The sequence below is a fragment of the Myxine glutinosa genome, chromosome 5 (assembly GCF_964187855.1).
Source record: "Myxine glutinosa chromosome 5, kmMyxGlut1.1, whole genome shotgun sequence".
Classification (NCBI taxonomy): Eukaryota; Metazoa; Chordata; class Myxini; order Myxiniformes; family Myxinidae; genus Myxine; species Myxine glutinosa.
Genome location: NC_136265.1, coordinates 61,207,878 through 61,224,619, shown reverse-complemented (window position 1 = coordinate 61,224,619; position 16,742 = coordinate 61,207,878).

Genomic DNA, 16,742 nt, shown 5'->3' with positions numbered 1-16,742 from the left:
AAATGACAGGCTGAGCCAAGATTCAAATCCAGGCTAGAAAAGCAAAAGCAACACCGAAAGCGGCCAAAAACAAAATGAAAAAAAAAAAAAAAAACAGCACCAAATGCGTGGACAGACAGAAACTTCAACTTGTGTAAAACATTTATTAATACTTTATTTATTTACTCTTCAACACTTGTACAGTGAGCTAAAAAGGTTGCTGCTGTGATTTTGCTTTTTGAGCTTATTGCTGTTCTAATTTGGATCTTCATTAAAGAAGGGTATTTTAAAAAGTTGCAAAAAAGAGACAATTGGTGGGGGAGGGGCAGGGGTAGTCTGCGAGGTTGTTGCTGGCTCTCGACACCACTGATGGAGCAAACGAATGTATGTTTGAGTGTACAATGTATGTATATGTCCAGCCATACAAATTCCAAAAACTGTTTGCATCTTAACAAATGGTTTAAAAAAAAATAATGTGGCATCAAAGTAAAAATTAGACCTTTAGTCCCTGTAACCTCTTTAGACTCTCCAGACCAGTCAGACTGCTTACAGCCCTTGACCCTTAAAACACATTTTAGACCTTTTAACACATCTGCATGCATTGCCTGTGCCTATACAGGTGGCAGCACTCCATAGGCAGGAGACCCCAGACATACAGGCCGCTGCAGGGCTGAACCGGTTTTCACCGTCGAGACCCCGGCATCCCATCAAACTGCTCACTGCATCTCGTACCAGCAGTAGATCCCTCCCATCCCACAAGGTCCTGGAAAAATAGACCGAGACTGGGAGGCGAGATTCTCATCAGCTAAGGTGCCTGTTCATATTGTTATGGCTCCTGGTTTTGGGTCCACTCCGAGGGGGGGTTGCCTCGATTCCTCCTGAACCTACCGGGGCAAAGGCCACCGGGCACAGATAGCTCCGTGTCCCGGGCGGGTGAGGCAACCACGAACGTCAATTAGTAAACCAAATCCCCCCAGGGTCCTCCGTCTAATTACCGTTTACCTGGGGTGATTGGCTTTCCAAACAGGTTTTGCATACTGATCCTATCTTCGTCAGAAGAAGCCGAGCGGAATTGCTAGTGTGCACCGGACTTGGATTAGAGCCAATTAGTTGGGGTAGAATGTCCCAGCCACACCAGTACGGGATCTACTGGACCAATGATGGAATAGACATCACAAACAGATAAGAACAATTCAGGAATGTGGGGTTGGGGAGGGGATTCAGGGGGATCATATATGTAATCAATAAGCAATCGAATAATGAGCATACACTGTACAGCAATCAAATAATGAGCATGCACTGTACAGCAATCAAATAATGAGCATACACTGTACAGTAATCAAATAAGCATGCAATTTTCAAGTAATCAATGGATGAGCATACACTGTACAGCCAGCAAATAATGAGCATGCAATGGGTTAAGAACACACAAGGGATAAAATATATGTACAAAGCATAGAGACAGAGCAGAGCTTGTCCCGACCTGTCTAGCTTAATAAAGTACTTATCTAACAAACAGTACAAGGGCCCAGCAGAAACATCCATGGAAAGGTAGTTGAAGAAATAAAAAATAAAGTTTGAGGCTGTTTGTAACCTCTTGCCTCACTGAACGAGAGTTGACGAGGCCCCGGTTCCCAGTCATTTGGGGGAGGGGTAGAGGGAAGAAATTACTTTGGTTGCTTGGTGATAATTGGCTTTGGATACTGAGGGTTAATTACGGAGGTGGTAATCGGCCTGGTTTCCGCAACACACCCTGCATGGTGACGGGATTGATCGCTCGCCCAGCGTTCTGCTCTGCCAGCCTCGTCCCACAGCTTGGTTTCTCTTTCCTTGACTCCGTCCCGTCTCTCCTCATGCATCAAGGTCACCTCCTCCAAGAATCACCTCTCAAGGATCTGAATCTCTACCAGGCTCTCTCTAATCACCCACCTCTCTGATCATCCGGTAACCCTTTAATCCTCGATAATCCTATCATTCTCACACATTCTCAAGCCCTGGTGTTGGGCTAGCGGCTAGGGTGCCGGCTTAGGATCCTAGGATCCTGGGTTCAAATCCCGGTCGATCGCTGAATTAATGCCAGGGGGGTTGACTCAGCCTGTCATCCTTCCGAGGTCGGCTAATTGAGTACCAGTTCACTGGTAATTCCCTGTTTGTCGTTAAAGGCGGCAAAAAGGGTTGGCGTCAGGAAGGGCATCCGGCCGTAAAACATTGCTTCAAAAAGGGGACCGAAAACAACAACAACCACGGTCCCCGAAAAAGGCCAACCCCCGCTTCGCGGGGAAAAATGGCCTCTAAAGGTGGTTATTTTATATCTATCTATAATTCCAGTAATCTCTGTGTGTGTCTGCGTAATTTTTTTTTTTTTTTTTTTTTGGCAAGGAACGGGCACCCACGTACGGGCACGTCCTAGTATATATAATCCTATCATTCTCAATGTCTTGAAGATTCTGTTTTTGTAGCGGTTCTGTAGGCGGAGCCCAGACTTCCTTTTTATGGGAAATCTCTGGCGTGGTTAGGGTTAGTACAGTGTGCTGAGAGGAGCAGGAAACCAAGCAATTAACACTGTCGATGATACATGATACAACCTCCCCAAGCATCAGAAATCGCTGCGATTATCCCAGGTTCAGACAAGAAAAACTTGGATGTTATTGTCCACTGTAGAGATGGCGGCTTCTAGCGTATCGACGCGATTCAGCATTCGAACGATCCTTTTTTTCTCCGTTTTGCTTTTCCCTTATGGTGATGATGGCTGGCAATTTGGAATCAAGAAATCGAATGGAAACACTCTTGGTGCAACAGACTTTTACAGCCACCGCTTGCAAGTCAGGAAGGATGACTTCAACATCATAATGAGGAGTTGCCGATTATGCAACATTTTGCTGTGGCTTCTTTGACCAAAATCAAAGGTAGTAGAATGGAGTGGGTTCAGCACAATCAAAAAAACAATCAGATCAGACAAGTATCAGGGACTGATTGATGCCATTGATGCTGGAGATTAAACCAATAGCATCATTCTGCAACCTACCATTTATGGATCTCCCAGGCTCTATAATGAACAATTTGAGAATTCAATGACTGTTGTACGTCATCACGGAAAGTCCGACTTCATCTTGACAATAACGACAAATCCAAACTGGAAAGAAATCCGTGAGGCTCTTAATCCAGGAGAGCAGCCAAGAGACCATCCAACATGTGTGCCAGAATTTTCAAAATAAAGTATGACTCCCTGATCGATGATCTCATCAAGAAAAGTTATTTGGGCAATGTTAAGGCCTATTCAGCAACCATTGAGTGGCCAAAATGTGTTTTTACACATGCACGCATACTCTTGATCATAAATGAAGAATTTAAGGCCAAGCAGCCAGAACAAATCGACAACATTGTATGTGCTGAGATACCAGATCAAGTCAAGCATCCGGAGCTCTACAGTCATTACATCATCAGAGATACTTGGACCATATGGCAAGCGCAACATGGAAAGTCCCCGCATTGCTGGTCATGGAGACAACAGGCACTGCACCAAAGAATTTCCAAAACCCTTTAGGTACGCCTCTCCAGAATACAGGAGAAGATCACCAGAAATGGAAGGGAAAACATTCCAGATTAAGGTTCAAGGGAGATTAGTGACTGTTGACAACTCTTTTGTGGTTTCTTATAATGCTCTACTCAGCACATGCTATGAAGCTCACAAAAACTGTGAGGTAGTATACTGTGGTGGCAGTAAAATACCTCTACAAATACATCCTGAAAGGTTCGGATAGGATTGTATTCACAGTGAAAGGTCAATCGGATGAGCAGCCCGTCCATGATGAGGTCAATACATTCATAAATGAAAGATGCATCTCTGCTGGTGAATACTTCAGGTGGATTCTATTCTGGCAAAGAATTGAAAAGTCACACTGCCATTTGCCAGATGAACAATCATCAGCTTTGAAGAGGGTGAAGTTGTAAATGTGAATGAGGGACCTCCAGTTACTAAACTTAGATTACTTTCAACTTAATTAACGAGACCCTCATGCAAGAGACATACTATATCCAGATCTGCCAAAGTAATACACTTGGAATCAACAAAGCAAAATGTGGCAGCAAAGAAGTGTTCTTAACGATGACCAAATGTTTGTCGCTGACACATTGGGTAGAATCCCAACAATATCTCTGAGCAGACACCGGTCAGAATGATACTTTCTTCACATGCTCTTGCACCGCAGGTCAGGAGCCACTTCATTTGAAAATCTAAACATTATTGATGGAGAAGAATGTGAATCCTTTCAAGCAGCCTGTGCCAAGCTGGGCCTTTTAGAAGATGGCACAGAAAAGGACAACGCAATGGAAGAGACATCAATTCTGAAGTTTCATCCACAGCTATGAGATGTTTTTGCAACCATCCTTATTTTCTGTACACCTGTACAATTATTTTCTTTACACCTTCTGACCATCACATTTTGGGACAGGTAGAGACCAGCTTTTGCACATGATCTGATGTCTCAACAAGGAGTACATGAAATGACTGCTGTTATCAAGCATACAGTACTGTTGCACCTTCAGGAGCAGGTTGAACGAGAAGGCCTTGACCTGCACAAGCGCTTTGGACTCCCACTGCCTAATCCTGACATTGTGGCACAAGCCTAAATTCCTAGGGTTCTGCGTGAAGAAACTGAATTTAATACTGATGATCCGAGCAGAACTAAAGGTCTCTAAATGCAGAGCAAAGAGAGATACATGATAAAGTCATTGCATCTGTCACTGATGGAGCAGGAATTATAAGAATTATTTGTCTTAAAATGCAGGGACTGGTAAGACATACACAATTAATTTGATTCGGGCCAAAATACGATCAAAGAAGAAAATTGCTTTGGCTACGGCAATGTCAGGTATAGCAGCAACTCTTTTGGACAACGGAAGAACTCTTCACTCACGATTTAAAATTCCTTTGGCCATCAAGGAAGAATCAATTTGTAACTTCACAGGAAGGGATGAAACAGGAAAGCCAATAAAACATACACACCTCTTGGTCATTGCCATATCTTTGAGTGTGTCAACTGTTCACTGCAAGACATACGACAGAATGATAAACCATTTGGAGGCTTGACTGTGCTTCTAGCTGGTGATTGGAAGCAGATACTCCCAGTGCGACATCATGGTGGGAGAGCTCAGATAATTGAAGTGACAGAAGAGATCAAACCTGTGGCAACACGTACAGCCACTACAGCTTACATTGAACATGCGAGTTGCAAATATTGCCCAAGGTTCAGATGCTGCAGACTTCAACAAGTGCCTTCGATAAATTGCCTATGGCACAGCTCCAAGTGCAACAAAACTTGGTCAGTACAAAATTGCCATTCCAAAAAGAGTTGCGTCTTGAAGATGCAAACCTTGCAAGTCTGTGCAACTTTGTGTTTGATGGTCTGGATGCCAAATACCAAGGTCCAGAGTGGCGTTCAAACAGGGCAATTGTTGCCCCAACAAATAATGCTGCAGATGCCACAAACATTTCATCATGGAGCAATTTCTGGGCCAGGAACATGTGTACAAGAGCTCCGATACTGTTGACGATGAGCAGCATTACCCAATTGGATTTATCAATCGTCTAACTCCATCAGGGTTTCCCCCACATGTACCAAATGTTTAAGGAGGCTCTGGAATAAGGCTGCTTCGAAACTTTGATGCCAGTTCTGGCCATTGCAATGGAACCCGCAACATTGTGGTTGAAATGGGCAACCGTATTATTGAGCCCATTGTTGCTGCTGGACCTCATGCAGAGAAAAAAAAAAAACTTCATTCCCCAAATTCACATGGTACCCAGTGACAAACTGTGTGCATTCACTGTAGAGCGTAAACAGTTCCCCATTCGGCCGTCCATTGGAGTCACTGCTAATAAATCACCTCAAGAAAATGGGAATCTACTTGCCAACACAAATGTTTCCTCATGGTCAGTACTGTGTGGCAAATTTGAGAGTTGGGTCAAAATATGCCATAAAGGTCTTGACTGCCAGCTCCAACTATGATAAGAAAGATGGATACTTCTGTGACACTGTTGTACATCCTGAAATTTTGTAGTCTGCATGTCAGAATGACAATCTTAAAAAGAGCAAAAATAGAGTTGAAAAAATACAGTTGCTCTGCCTTTCGCGGGATTTGGCAGTATAAACCGCCCGTTATAATGGAGAAAGTGTTTGTTTCTATGCATGTCTGCACACCAACTCCTCCCGGACCGTTTGACCTAGGACAAGGAAACATTCAGGGATTAAGTGGAACCTAAATGGCCTCAATGACACTTTGTTTTTCATTTTTTTGGGATAATATTTTTCATTGTTATTTTTGAACTTTTATTTATTTTATTTTATTTCTGGAAAAATGAGATGCATCAAAAACGAAGGCTACTTAAGTTGAACAGAGATCCAGCGGAATATTCTCAAATGAAATCAGCAATACATCCAGGTCAAAGCAGTGACAAATCAGCAATCAGCAATCACCAAACACCTTGTGTCATAAAATCTCTTCTGAGATCAATAAGTTGGAAAAATAATCTTTTTTACAACTATAAAACAAAGACAAGTGAATCTGCTGAACAGAAATTCAAGACTTATAAAAATACACAAACAAGTTTATTACAACAAGCAAGAAAAAAAAAAAAAAAAACGATTGCCGGCGATTCAATGCTCACAGTAATGATATAAAAAGGATGTGGAAGGTAATAAGTAATGTGCTAGGTAACAAAACTAAATAAACAAGCATTTGGAGTATTGCGCTGCAATACATGTCCCCTACCGGCAGTCTGTCGTCCAGAAAACTGTGTAAATTATATAATTACCAACTCACGGTCTGAGGTAACTCGGCCAAAAATTATCCGATTTGCACAAAAATAAAGTTTATAAATGGTTGCACAGACCCCTACTTCTCACTAAAAGGGGAAAAAGAATGTAAATTGGAGTTGAAACAAGGAATATTAACAGCTTTGACTTACCGCACTCCAAATTATAGTCCGGAAAACTGTTGGGGAAATTACCAAAGTTCAAAGTGCCATAACTTTGTCAAAAATGATCGAAACGTCGTGAAGTTCGAACTTGATCTGTAACCTATCATGAGGAAACCATGTACCAATTTTGAAATCATTAGCATGAAGAGTTTAGAAAAAAAGCCCGGAAAACTGTTCTTTGCGTGACGGACTGACAGACGGACTGGCGGACAGACGGAGGGACGGCGTGCAAACCTATAGTCCCCTCCGGTGTACACCGGTAGGGGACTAATAAAGATATGCTCTATTACAGAAATAACTAGTAATGGTATTTGTATTCAAGACCATTGAAGAGATGAAAATTTGAATACAAACCTTGTGGACACTGGCCCAAACCTCGCTCAAAATATTCCTGATATAGATAGGCAATTCCATTACTTTTTGAAAGCTCCAAATGTAAATTAATAATTTCTGTTCCAATACAGGAAAGATAAATAATCGATATTGTAAATAACCTTAGGATGAGGACTGGTGCTGGTTACGATCGTATCAATAATCTCCTTTTGAAAAATGCTGTGATGGAGATTGCTCCAACCTTAACACTCATAATGAATACATCTCCAGTCAATGGCATGATCCCCACCCAAATGAAAATTCCTAAAGTTATACTGATATTTTAAAAAGGCAATTAAAAAGACAGGAAATTATCAGCCTATATCTTTATTAAACTCCTTATTGAAAATCTTGGAAAAGATTGTCCACTCTTGTACCATATAATTCATAACTAAATGTGGCATTCTTTGTAAATCATTTCCGTGAGAATTTGGTTTCCGTGAGATTCACGAGAACACATGAATGAATATGAATGAATGATCGTTTTAAGGCCATTATCCCCGCTAGAGCGGGGGTTAGCCTTGCGGGCCCCATGACAATCATGGTTCCCTGTTTGAGGCAATGTTTTTATGGCCGGATGCCCTTCCTGATGCCAACCCTTGGTCACGCTCTTACGATACGCAGAGATACGGTGTCCCTATTCTACACCGGGGTACACACCGTGATCATTCATCCCAGCAAGCTGGTACTCAATTTGCCGACCTCGGAAGGATGACAGGCTGAGTCAACCCCCCTGGCGTTAATTCAGCAATCGACCGGGATTCGAACCCAGGATCCTAGGATCCCAAGCCGGCACCCTAACCGCTAAGCCAACACCAGGCTAAACCAGGCAACACCAGGCTCACGAGAACACATGCTGCACTGATATTTATTAATAAAGTAGCCTGAGCTATAAAAAATTTATCGTACACTGTTGGTATTTTCCTGGACTTCACTGAGGCCTTTGATATGGTTAATCATGACATTCTTTTGAAAACACTATCACACTATGGTATCAGCAGAAATGCCTTAGAGTGGTTCAGGAATTACCTCAAAGATATAAAAGTTTGTAGATACAGTCGTGGCCAAAAATATTGGCACCCTTGCACTTTTTTCAAATAATGTACCATTTCTTCCAGAAAATTGTTGAAATTAAAAATATTTTGGTATCCACATCTGTATTTCTTTGGTTTGCAGCGGAACATGACAAAAAAAGCTGAAAAAAATATTAAATCTTAACTTATTCCACACAGAAATCCTAAAATAGCCCGGAGAATATTATTGGCACCGTTTAGAAGTTAGAAATCATTTGATTTGAAGCAGGTGATTCTCCTTTACTCTGGAATTGAACTCACCTGTGGTGAGTTGCAGATGCCTGCAATATAAAAATCACTGATTCAAACAGTTTGAATAGAGAAAAGGAGTCATTCTGCTGTTTTGTGTCACTGTGTGGACCGCAATGAGCATGGAGAAAAGAAAGAAAACCAGAGAATTGTCTGAGGAGGTCAGACACAGATTGTAGCCAAGCATGGACAATCCCAAGGCTACAAGTCCATCTCCAGAGACCTTAATGTTCCTGTGTCCACCGCACGCAATGTTATGAGGAAGTGTAAGGCCCATGACACTGTAGCCAACCTCCCTGGATGTGGCCGTAAGAGAATACTTGATCGAAGAGTGCAGCGAAGGATTGTTCGAATGGCGGAGAAAGCACCTCAATCAACTGCCAGACAGATTCAAGCTGACCTTCAGACACAAGGTACGACAGTTTCAAATCGTACTATCCGTCGCCAACTCAATGAAAGGGGGTTCTATGGTAGGAGATTCAGGAGGACCCCACTGCTGAGAAAGCATGACTGGCGTTTGACAAAACACACTTGAACAGGCCAAAATCATTTTGGGAAAATGTCCTGTGGACAGATGAGACTAAATTAGAGCTTTTTGGTAAAGCACATAATCTCTATGTTTACAGAAAACAAAATGAAGCCTTCAAAGAAAAGAACACCTTCCCTAAAGTCAAACATGGAGGAGGTTCAGTGATGTTTTGGGTTGCTGTGCTGCCTCTGGCACTGGGTACCTTGAATGTGTGCATGGCATCGTGAAATCAGGAGATTACCAAGGCATTTTGGAACGCAATGTTCAACCCAGTGTCAGAAAGCTGGGTATCCGTCGAAGGTCATGGGTCTTGCAGCAGGAAAATGACTCCAAACACACTTCAAAAAGCACCCAGGAATGGTTCAAGACAAAACGCTGGATTGTTCTGAAGTGGCCAGCAATGAGTCCAGATCTAAATCTCATTGAACACCTGTGGGGAGATCTGAAAACAGCAGTTGGGAGAAGGCACCCTTCAAATCTGGGAGATCTGGAGCAGTTTGCACAGGAAGAGTGGGCCAAACTACCTGTAGCGAGGTGGCTATAGGAAGCGCTTGACTGCATTTATTTTGTCCAAAGGCTGTGCTACGAAATATTAAGTCGAGGGTGTCAATAATTTTGTCAATGCCATTTGTTTTTATTTTCTGATTTAAAAGGATATATTAAGTTCTGAATCAAAAACAAAGGTTCTGTAAAATTAACAGTGAAATAAAGAATTGTGGAGGCCAAATACTTTTGTCAATTTCAACTTATTTTAGAGAACATTGTAAGTTATGTGAAAAAAAGTGCAAGCGTGCCAATATTTTTGGCCACGACTATGTTAAGGAAACACAATCCAGCATGAAGTCGGTTACCTGTGGGGTACCCCAAGGCTCCCTTCTTGGCCCATCCCTTTTTATTTTGTGTATTAATGACTTTCAAAATTCATCCAATATCTTGTCATTTATATTGTTTACTGACGATTCTAGTATTTTCTTATCACATCGAGACCCTCATATCCTTTTTAATACAGTAGATATTGAATTAAAAACTTGTTAATGATTGGATACAGCCAAATAGACTCTCTTAATAAAGACAAAACTAACTACTATACATGCTATTTAGCATTTCATTTACTGAGCTTCCTGGACATGTTAGCATTAACGATACTAGGGCATGCCCGTACTATATATATATCTAAAATTATATCCCCCCCCCTCTATTTACATGAAATGGTTTGGTCCATTCGCAAAGCCAAAGCGAACGGCTTGCGAGTACGGTGACAATCCCCCCCCCTCTATTTACATGAAATGGTTTGGTCCAAAGCGAACGGCTTGCGAGTACGGTGACAATCCCCCCCCCCCCCCCCTCTATTTACATGAAATGGTTTGGTCCAAAGCGAACGGCTTGCGAGTACGGTGACAATCCCCCCCTCTATTTACATGAAATGGTTTGGTCCAAAGCGAACGGCTTGCGGAGTTTGGTAAAGAAATCGCCATAGCGTGCACAAACGCGCAGGAAAGCGAAAGAATCGCAAATTAGTTTTAATTAGTTTTAAAACATAGTTTAACGCCAACATAGTTTGCCAACGTGAAATAAATGAATACGCTCTCAAATGTGCCGTCCGAGGCAGAGTCTGTTCGCCACGTTCGGCACACGTGATAGCTCGCTGCTCTCTGATTGGTTGAATCGTTTTTTGGACATAGCTCGGTAACTACTTGTCCGATTAATATGAAACCTTGAAAAGGCACATCCTCGGGTCCCCAGCAATATACCTGGCAAGTTTAAAGTATATCGGACCCGTGGTTGTCGAGAAACAGCGGTCACAGACAAACAAACATACACACAGAGATTACTGGCATTATAGATAGACTAGGGCATGCCCGTACTATATCTATATCTAAAATTATATCCCCCCCCCCTCTATTTACATGAAATGGTTTGGTCCAAAGCGAACGGCTTGCGAGTACGGTGACAATCCCCCCCCTCTATTTACATGAAATGGTTTGGTCCAAAGCGAACGGCTTGCGGAGTTTGGTAAAGAAATCGCCATCGCGTGCACAAACGCGCAGGAAAGCGAAAGAATCGCAAATTAGTTTTAATTAGTTTTAAAACATAGTTGAACGCCAACATAGCGGCAACATAGTTTGCCAACGTGAAATAAATGAATACGCTCTCAAATGTGCCGTCCGAGGCAGAGTCTGTTCGCCACGTTCGGCACACGTGATAACTCGCTGCTCTCTGATTGGTTGAATCGTTTTTTGGACATAGCTCGGTAACTACTTGTCCGATTAATATGAAACCTTGAAAAGGCACATCCTCGGGTCCCCAGCAATATACCTGGCAAGTTTAAAGTATATCGGACCCGTGGTTGTCGAGAAACAGCGGTCACAGACAAACATACAAACATACAAACATACACACAGAGATTACTGGAATTATAGATAGACTAGGGCATGCCCGTACTATATATATATCTAAAAGTATATCCCCCCCCCCCCTCTATTTACATGCAATGGTTTGGTCCAAAGCTAACGGCTTGCGAGTACGGTGACAATCCTCCCCCTCTATTTACATGAAATGGTTTGGTCCAAAGCTAACGGCTAGCGGAGTTTGGTAAAGAAATCGCCATAGCGTGCACAAATGCGCAGGAAAGCGAAAGAATCGCAAATTAGTTTTAATTAGTTTGAAAACATAGTTTAACGGCAACATAGCGGCAACATAGTTTGCCAACGTGAAATAAATGAATACGCTCTCAAATGTGCCAAAAAAAAAAAAAAACGCTACCCGTACGCTCTACCCCGCCCGTACGCCCGTAAACAAAAAAAACAACGCTCTTCGCTTGCGCCCTTCGCTCTGACTGAATTGGGAGAAATAATGCGCATAAGAAATCGAGAAATTATTATTTTCTCCGGAAGAAATCGAATTACGTACCGTAATGGCGCACGCGCTGGGCTCAGCATCAGCTCGCTCTCACATCGGCCACGCCTACGCAATAACGCGTTCTGTGATTGGATGCCGGAAGTGCAGTCCTCACTGTCCGGAAGGTCGTATATCGCAGTTACGATGAATCGCAAATTAGTTTTTATTAGTTTTAAAACATAGTTTAACGGCAACATAGTTTGCAAACGTGAAATAAATGAATACGCTCTCAAATGTGCCATCCGAGGCAGAGTGTGTTCGCCACGTTCGGCACACGCGATAGCTCGCTGCTCTCTGATTGGTTGAATCGTTTTTTGGACATAGCTCGGTAAGTAATTGTCCGATTAATATGAAACCTTGAAAAGGCACATCCTCGGGTCCCCAGCAATATACCTGGCAAGTTTCAAGTATATCGGACCGGTAGTTGTCGAGAAACAGCGGTCACAGACATACAAACAAACAAACAAACGTACAAACAAACATACACACAGAGATTAGTGGAATTATAGATAGATACATGGAGACAGAGTTGACGCGACTAAATTTCTACGATTGTTCATTGATCATAATTTATCATGGAAAGTACACACCAACTATCCACATACATTACTCTCACGAAATGTTGGTATTATCAACGAGTTAAAGGGGTATTTCTCAGTACATGTATGACTTGGCTTACATTCTACCCTTGTCTAACCTTATTTAAACTGTGGAATTTTAGCCTGGGGAAACGCATCAAATACTCACATGGAAATAATAATTATATTGATTCAAAAACGAGCACTCATTTATTTTATAATACTGGTTTTCACTGTCACACTGATTTTATTTTATTTTTTTGCATACAAGATCGAGGCTCGTGTAAGAGCTAACATCAATGACAAAACGGACACTTAAGACGAAATAAAGGGAGCGGGAGACAAGATGGGGAGATAGGGGGAAGCACACAAGTACAACATTTGAAAGCAGGGACTTCGGGAGATCTGTGGGAGGTAGAGGGCTTGGGGGGGTGAAATAAGATTCTGAAAGTTGATGATTTGTTTTATTTTAATTTAGGTACACTCATGTTTCAATTGAATACTGATATTTTACCTCATGCCATGGAATCTTTATTTATCAGAAACAACTGAATTCACTCTTCAACAAGAAAGAGTGAATACCTTAATTTACCTTTTACCAGAACTGTTTCTTTTTCACAAAAATATCTTATGTTCATGGGATTGAAATACTGAAATGACTTGGATAGAAGTCTTAAACAAGTTATGGCCCAGGCAGCTTTAAAATAAATAAAAATTAAATATTATCTCTGATACACACAGTACTTTAATCACATGAATAATTCTACCTCTGACATCTGACTATTGTTGTTGATGCTATTCGAACATGCGTCTTTATGCATACATTGATATGTCATACCGTGGGCTCTTTTATTCTTACTTGGGCTTGGATTTCTAGATATGTTGTCCTTTTTCTTCTTCTGTTTCCTTTCTTCTCTCTTTGTTATTGTAAGATTTGTGATTTCTTATTCATCTGATCAAATATATAATCACGCACAAGATGCTATTCTCATTCCAATTCCCAAGGAGCTTATTTTCTACAAGCATTGCTTTTTATTCAGTTCTTCCATGTTTTGTATCAACATCTCATATACCAGTCTTAGAATAATTAAAATTTGCAAAATGAACTGTTTTTATGAAGTTTTATGCAATCTACTGTTTTCTTATATATTGTCGTGCGACTCCGGTTAACACCAGAGACCGCGGATAGGCCTAAATGGATTTAATGGAGGCGACGGCCAATACGGATTTTGCTATGGTCACGTGGGAGGAAGAAGGAAAATGGGAGCTGCGGCAAAAGCTTACCTGGATCGCGCCGACGGCAGCTTCGATCCTGCAAGGAAATTAATTCAACCGGGCACAGGTTTAACAGGGGATGGAAAATAATACAAGGGTTTATTACAAATAAAGACAGAGACAGGAAAATACGCACCGGTAATAAAATGTCCTAAATTGGGATCCCGCACACAAGACTCAACAACAAACACAGGAATGGATTAAAGGAAAATAATTGTCTCGTCGTGTAAAATATTGTTGCGGATATGAGGATGGCATTTTTTTGATTGTGTGTATTGGATTGTGGTAAACTGCTGTGTACCATTGGTTGGATATGGCCCCTCTTGCCTCCAGAGTTGTATAAAGGTAAAAAGGGCGTCTCGGTAATTAGTCCATAAGCATACACGTCAGCCAATCATAGAATGCCCCTGTTCGATAGCTTATATCTTATTATGTGTCTTAGGGTAAGGCTGTGTCTCCCATTAACTTAAATACTCCATTGTACCAAGTGAAATAAGAATAGGTCCCCTTTCATTTCATTTCGATGGCCAACTGCATTTGGGGCAGTTTTCTTCAACCACCATTGGCCACGAGGCAGGGTTGGGGAAGAAAGGCGGGTCCCCACCTCGTCAGAGAGGGGAGGAGTGAGCCAGCCCCACTCGACCAACCATGAACAAGGGGTTTGGCTTGAGAGGGCGGAGGAAGAGCGTTTGGGGGAGGTTCGCAAAGGTTGAGGGGCGGGGCCTATATAACCCGCCAGCGGGGCGTTCCCGAGGAGTTGAGACAAGGAGGGAGGAGACAAGAGCTGGGTCGTCAGAGAGTTGCGCTTTTACTGAGTCCAAAGAAAGAGCTGGGTCGTCAGAGAGTTGCGCTTTTACTGAGTCCAAAGAAAGAGCTGGGTCGTCAGCTGGGTCGCCATTTGGTCAATGGGAATTGGTTTTTAGAATCCATAGTGTAAGATGGCCAATGGATTGGCAGGGAAAGACCCCGGGTAGAGTAAAGAGTGTTAAAGTCATTTAGAGGGTAGATAGGATGAAGGATCTCCTCGTACCATCTGCATCCACTCACCTGAGGTGACAGGTACTCCACACCATGCCATGTTTTGATTATTTTTTATGATGCAAATGTTTGGATTGTGAGACGCATCATGACGTGGGTGTGACATTGTGCTTGAGGTTCCATCTTTTCCTCCTTATGAGGATTGATGATGAATTGGGTGATGGCAAGTTTTGAAGTAGAGGGATTGTGGAGACGAATTTGGTATCGGGGAAATATGGGGAGACGTGACAGTAGTGACGAATTTGTAATGTGTAGATTTTGTACATATGGGGTAAGGGCAAGGGTAGTGTAGGTGACAGGGGGGTGACGTACGGTAGGGACGAGCTTTCTCACTCCGCTCTCCGTACGCATTCCGCCTTGCATTGCCTTATTGATGTGTACCCTTGTGACCTTACCCCTCGCTCATTTGTCTTCCCCCTTTTGTCTCCCACATGACCTGTGCGCCATTGGGCGCCGAGGGGAGCGTGCGTGAGTCGGCCATTGTGCGCCCGGAACTCTCAGAACCAGCTGTCTGCATTGATGCACCACATGATGGACCACATGTCTGTGGCCGAGCACCACTTCTGGACCCCATGGGTTGGGGCATGGCCCCTCTGCTGGAACCGGCCATGAGGGCCCGAAATCTTGCTGGCGGACCTTGGCCACAGGGCTCCGATGCCCCACAGGTGAACCACACTAGTCGGCCTGGTGGGCCATAAATAAATAAAAGGGACACGTTGGGTGCAAGTTTTAATACAAATAGGCCGCCAGCAAAGGAAAATGACAACAACTGGAAGAAATAATAATAGCCAGCAGAGGGAGCCGAAGAGCAAGAGATCAACTGCAGGGTTACGGGTTGTTGATTTTATTTTTATTGAACACTGATGAACTGTGGTGACTGCACCGATTGGTGCTTGGGGGTGTATTGGTGCATTTTTAGGTGCTTTCATGGTGCATTGATGCAGAGCAGACTGTCTCCCCCCCAGGAAGAACAATCACAGGTCCTGGGTTAGTTTTGTAAATAAAAGTAGCGTCAATTGTAAATAATTCTCCCCACCGTCAGTGTGTAGTTTGAAAACCATTCCGCAATTCGGTTAACTGTGGGCGTGAGTCTGTTAGGCAGGGTGCAATGGAGCAGCGGGACACATTTATTTATGTTTTAAAACTGTCGCACTCAGGGTCAGGTTTAAAGTAGAGGGAACTACACCTACGTGTCACACGAAATTAAAGTTATAGGCCCGGAACGGGCCTAAGAGGAGGAGGGTGCAGTGTTGCGGATATGAGGATGGCATTTTTTTGATTGTGTGTATTGGATTGTGGTAAACTGCTGTGTACCATTGGTTGGATATGGCCCCTCTTGCCTCCAGAGTTGTATAAAGGTAAAAAGGGCGTCTCGGTAATTAGTCCATAAGCATACACGTCAGCCAATCATAGAATGCCCCTGTTCGATAGCTTATATCTTATTATGTGTCTTAGGGTAAGGCTGTGTCTCCCATTAACTTAAATACTCCATTGTACCAAGTGAAATAAGAATAGGTCCCCTTTCATTTCATTTCGATGGCCACTGCATTTGGGGTGGTTTTCTTCAACCACCATTGGCCACGAGGCAGGGTTGGGGAAGAAAGGCGGGTCCCCACCTCGTCAGAGAGGGGAGGAGTGAGCCAGCCCCACTCGACCAACCATGAACAAGGGGTTTGGCTTGAGAGGGCGGAGGAAGAGCGTTTGGGGGAGGTTCGCAAAGGTTGAGGGGCGGGGCCTATATAACCCGCCGGCGGGGCGTTCCCGAGGAGTTGAGA